Source organism: Lagopus leucura, unplaced genomic scaffold, assembly GCF_019238085.1.
Source record: "Lagopus leucura isolate 7727_CA_CO unplaced genomic scaffold, USGS_WTPT01 Super-Scaffold_100009, whole genome shotgun sequence".
Classification (NCBI taxonomy): Eukaryota; Metazoa; Chordata; class Aves; order Galliformes; family Phasianidae; genus Lagopus; species Lagopus leucura.
The window spans coordinates 19,776,451-19,781,841 of record NW_024962266.1 but is presented as its reverse complement, the minus strand read 5'-3'; positions in this window follow the sequence as shown (position 1 = coordinate 19,781,841).

Sequence of the window (5,391 nt, the reverse complement as noted above, 5' to 3'; positions counted from 1 at the left end):
CCCCCCCCTTTTTTTCCTTCTTTCCTCTTAAGGAGGTGTCTAATAACTACTGCTGTTTTGCATTGAAATGAGTTATTTTCTCAGAAGCTGGTCTCAGCGAGTCCTCTGACTCCTATTGTATCTCCTCTAATAGAGTCTTACTGTACTTGATGGGATATGTTCTGCAGCTGGGGAGAAACCCATTGTGGCAGCACAGTGCAGTGTCTCCATGTAATAGTGGGATGCTGCAAGGCCTCTCACCAGCAAGGGTTTTGTTGATCCCAGTTCTGCTCGCTCTGTTTTGTCTGCAGCCATATAAGGCTCCAAGGAGCATGGTTTCCTTCTGATAAAATTCTGGTTGATAAATGGGCAAATATGCTGGTATAAAAATGAGCATTTCCCTTCGTGCTGTGCTGTCTCAGCAGCATGTCCACCTAAGAGACCAGCGATCAAGTTGCAGAGCAAAATCCCTTGCACTTTGCTGTGCGGTGCTTCATCTCTGACTGGCAAGGAGCAGCCTGCCATGCACCAGCATGGAAAAACATGGTGAAGGCCCAAGTGGCAAATGGGAGTGGAAAGAAAAAACGAACGTGATACCCAGCTGTAGCAGGGCTGGGGAGGCTGGGATCTGTGCAAAGCATGTCTGGGGTGGTCCTTCTGATTAAACCTTGGAGTGAGTAGGGTTCCCTTCCCCCATCCAATTTCATGTTTTATTTGGGTTTCTGTGCCTTTTCCTTATAATTAGGGGTCTCAGTAAGTGGAATTTGCCTGTAAACAGCTTGTTGTAGTTACGGGCTTTTCTTTTGTTCTTTTTATTTATTTATTGTTTTAAATGGAAGCATGAGTGACAGGCTGAGCAGCCACAGAAGGACAATTTGCATGATCTGTTCCATCAAATGGGGGAGAACATGAGCTGAACAAGGGATGCTGGCAGCACGTTCCCGGCTGAACTTGTCAAGGGGTCTTGTATTTCCCTGCTGTCAGAGCAAATCTTTTGGCTGATTGCTGGTCCTTGGTAAATGAAATCTGAAAGCACGTTGGGGCATTCTGCAGTTCAGTGACCATTAATGATCGCCATTTGAAGTTCACTAAACTTCCGGTGAATGGATAGCAGCTACATAACCAGCAGGTTGATGGCTTCAGAATAATAATAATAAAAAAAATAATCCTGTGTCCCATGATGTTTGCTCAGCAGTAGGTTGATCCATCTGTGCTCCTCCTCTGGGTCTATGGATGGATGACTTAGGGCTCTTTTCCATAGCTCAAGGCTCTAGGATTTAGTATAGCAGGGGCTGTGATGTGTTGTAATGCAGACCAGACAAGCAGCTGTTCTTCAAGACAAGTGTTTATGCACTGAGCTACAGCATAAACTCTGATAGTGAGCTGAAGACTGGCGAGCATTGGTGAAGCACCAAGCACAGGGCTGAAGGACAGAGGGAAACATGGGAATGCTCCCCTGCCCAGCTGGCTGCAGGGGTTGCAGACTAAGAGTGTAGGATGGGACACACGGGCTGGGGCTTGTGTCTGCTTGTCCTTGTGCAGGTGTGTTTGTTTTTATCAGAGAGCATTTCCAGCCTGAATAAATAATCCTGTGCGAGCAGCAGAACCCAGCAGTCTCAGTTTCTTGTGTCTGAGCTCCCAGCATGAGACAAATAAGGATGGACGGGTGACTCGCCCCCCTGCTCCTCCCTTGGAGCTCAGGCGGCCCCTTTTCTCCTCCCTCTGGCAAGTTCCTGACTTAGAAACACCTCCTAGTGCCTCTGACCTGATCCATGAAGTGAAGATGTTGGGGGTGGTGTGAAACTGCTAATTTCTAGGTCATGGATAATGTGGAGACTTGGATCTTTCAGATGTTGAGAGAAAGGTTCATCTGAGTGTAAATGGCATGCGTGACTGAAAGCAGCTTCCTGCAGAACGGTCCCACCTGCATCCTGTTGGCTTTTACTTGGGTCTCTGCTTGTGACCACTGATAATGAGAGAATCCCACTGAGTTTGGGAGCTGCAAATCAGAATCCAGGGACATGTGCTGGGCAGGTGCATGCATGAGGCAGACGTAGTTTGTTTCTGTGTGTAGTGATGCAGCATCGAAACGTACTGCATGTTCCTCTGCTCATGCACATGGAGCACACTTGTATTGCACCAGGAAACCTTCTGGGACTGGTCTGGCCTTGCCAGTAATGCTGAGCTCCATCCTGCCTGCTGCCGTGATGTCTTGGATCTGAGCTAAAGCCTCCTGTGAAAGACAAAGGGAGAAAAGCTGCTCATGCACTTGACCGAGTTTGCAGAAGTTTTACCTTGCCCTGTGCCTCCCCCAGCCTGGTAGCACATCCCTGCTGCCAAGCCTGATCGGTGTTTGCTGACATTTTTAATGTCACTGAGCGATCGTGTATCTCTAGTGAGCTGTCAGGGTAGAGCTGACTCGGGGCAGAGAGTTGATCATGTTCTTCCCTTCGATGAGCTGAGCACGGAGGGAGGGCTGCAGGAAGCAGAGCCATTCTGTGAATGCCGCAGCATTTTAGCTGTCCCCTTAAACCATCTCATGTGAGAGCCACCATCCTGCCTGCATGTGTCCCTTGTGCACCTGTCACCTGGCTGCTGCACCACTGGCACCCTCAAGTAACAGGGATGGGTTTGTGAATGCCTGCTGCACCAGGATCAGCTCCTATCTGTGCTGTGCTGGCTCTTTTGGGAGCTGGTGTGGCTCACTGTGCCAGCTTCTGCTGCAGCCGCTGCTGTCAGTGCAACATGCAGATGTGGGTCAGGTCAGCCTGCTCTGGTTCCCAGCCATTACCTTCAGACTGGGACTGGTGGCTGTCCCTGACCCTGTGCCTGTTACCCACTGCATTTGCTGCATCTGCTGCCATTTGTTTCTTTTTCTGAATCTGCTGACGCTTTCAGTTTCTACAGCATCCTGCAGCAATGAGTTTTGCTATTTAATTATGCATTAATTGTACTCTGCTTATGCACAGTAGTGTGAAGATGCATGTCCTTTCATTTCTTTTAAACCTTATCATTTTTGTGAACTTCAGCCTTCTCTTCTGTGAAAGAGCAAAAAGTGCTGCCAGTTTCTCTCCTACTGTTGACACGAGGCCCCTGCCCTAGTCTGCCTTCATGGTCTCTTTTGCAGCCCAGCACAACTGTTGGTGGGGAGCTGGCACAGAGCCACAGGCTGTTCCCTGACTCCAGAATTGGGTTGTGGGAGCTATTTTTAACACTGTGTTGTCATCTTCCATTTCTTCTTTGGAGGTTACGTAGTTATAAGAAAACTGAGGAATATTTTATGGAACGTGTAAGGATTTGTTTTATTCCTTATTTTTCAAATAATACTTACTTGGAAGAAAAAAAAAGGCAATCTTCATACTCACTGCAGAGCCAAGGCTGTCCCTTTCTCATCCAGGCCCGTTTGACCATCTTTTATCTCTGTTCACAGAGGTCCACATGTCTTTAGGTACACAAATGGTGGTTACTTCAGAAAGTCCATGCTGGGATAAGTACAGGGCTGGTGTTTTCCAGGCCCAGCTTTTAGTGATCTGTAGGTTTCTGTAGCTTGGAAGCAAACAGCTAATACATATGGACAAATATTTTGTCATCTACTAGCTTTGTGAAATACAACAGAGGAAGGATGTAATAGGATGTTTTTGTTAATATTTGGCAACTGGAAGTAAACACATTCTAAACAAACAAAAAGCTGTTAGCAAGTCTTTGTCTCTTCTCTGAATTAACAATTCCTTGTGCCTTTGGGATGGAAGGAGTTCTTAGGCACTTGGTATTAGTGCCATGAGTGCTTTGGATGAAGAACATTAAAATGGATGCAGTTGAGAAATAGGCTGTTTTTTGACACATGCCTGAAAGTTACTTCCAAAAGTTAACCTCTTGAGGGCTAAGTGTGTGCGTGTGTGATGGCTATCAATTGCCTGTTGATTGAGTTACTAGCTATAGGGAATATAAAATGCCTAGGAAGGTCAGAAATGACAGGGAAGAACTTCTCAGGCAGTGTTTCACAACTGAAGCATTAGGCATGTAGTCAGGCACCTGGTGCTTGAGACCCTGTCCTGCCTGCCTTCATGGGAGCTGTGCTCTCTTAGCCCCCTATCCCTCGCTCTGGAGCTCCTGGCCTCAGTAAATAGGTCTCTCAGAAGGCAGCAATGTTAGATGTTGTGAAGGGAAGCAAAAGTAGAAACACAGCTCCAGTGGTAAGGGAGGTAAGGATGTCCTTTCTGTGAAAACTGGGAAAGAAGTGTCTGTGCAATGGCATTGGTTCATAGCTGGAAGGGAATGGAAAGATTGCTTCTAACAGCAAAATGCATTGCTCCGTATTTACTGAAAGGCAGAGGATGGCGTATCAGTGAGCAAGATGCTGTTACAATACAATAAGTGGTTGCTTTAGGTTGGCATTTTGCATAGCTGGTTTACAAGAGCTTTCAGAGAGCTGTCTGAGAACCTCTCAGCTGTTCTTGTTGCTTTTAATAAGTCTTTGAACATGGGGGAAGTTCTAGAGGACTCGAAGAAAGCTAATGTTGTACCAGTAATTTAGAAGGGCAAATGGGATGACCGATGAAGTAATTATAGCCCTATCAGCTTGACATTAATTCTGGGCAAAGTAATGAAAAGCCAGATATCATAGATGATTAATAAAGAATGAAAAGAGGGTAATATAATGCCAATCAATGTGGATTTATGGAAACTAGATCTTTTTCAAACTAACTTGATATTTTTTTTATGAGACTGCATGTTTGGTTGATAAAGGTAACCATGTCAATGTAATATACTTCTGGAAGGCATTTGACTTGGTACCTTATGACATTTTGATGAAGAAACAAGAGTGATACAAAATCAACATGGCACACATGACATTGATTAAGAACGAGCGAACTGACAGCTCCTAGCATTTAATTGTAAATGGGTAATCATCATGGAGTTCTTGTTTTCCTAGTGAGGCCCCATAGGGATCTATTTCTCAGGCCTCTTGTATTTAGCACTTTTATCAACGCCTTGGAAGAAAACTTAAAAATCGTTTTTTATAAAGTGTGTAGGTACTGCATCCAGAAGATTGATGCCATTGGGTTTAAAAGCAGGGCATGCTGAGTAGGAGCAGCGGGGCTGGATCACCTCCTTGTTTGGGACAGCTTGGACCACACTGAGAGACTCACAGAGATGATGGAGAAGAAAGTAGGGATTCTGGCAATGGGAAGACTTGATGAGAACTGCAGCATCCATGAGAACACTTTCTGTACATCAAAGGCCTTGGAAGCTGTCCAGGATACCAGAGAGAAGGGTGTATGAGTGTCTTGGCTGTAGTCCCTGGGCAATACATGGAGAGCCTGAAGGTGGTGAGAAGCTCCATCAGCCTGGCAGAACAACAACTTAAGCAGCTCCAATGCCTAGAATCCAAGTGAGAGATAGTTCAGGTGC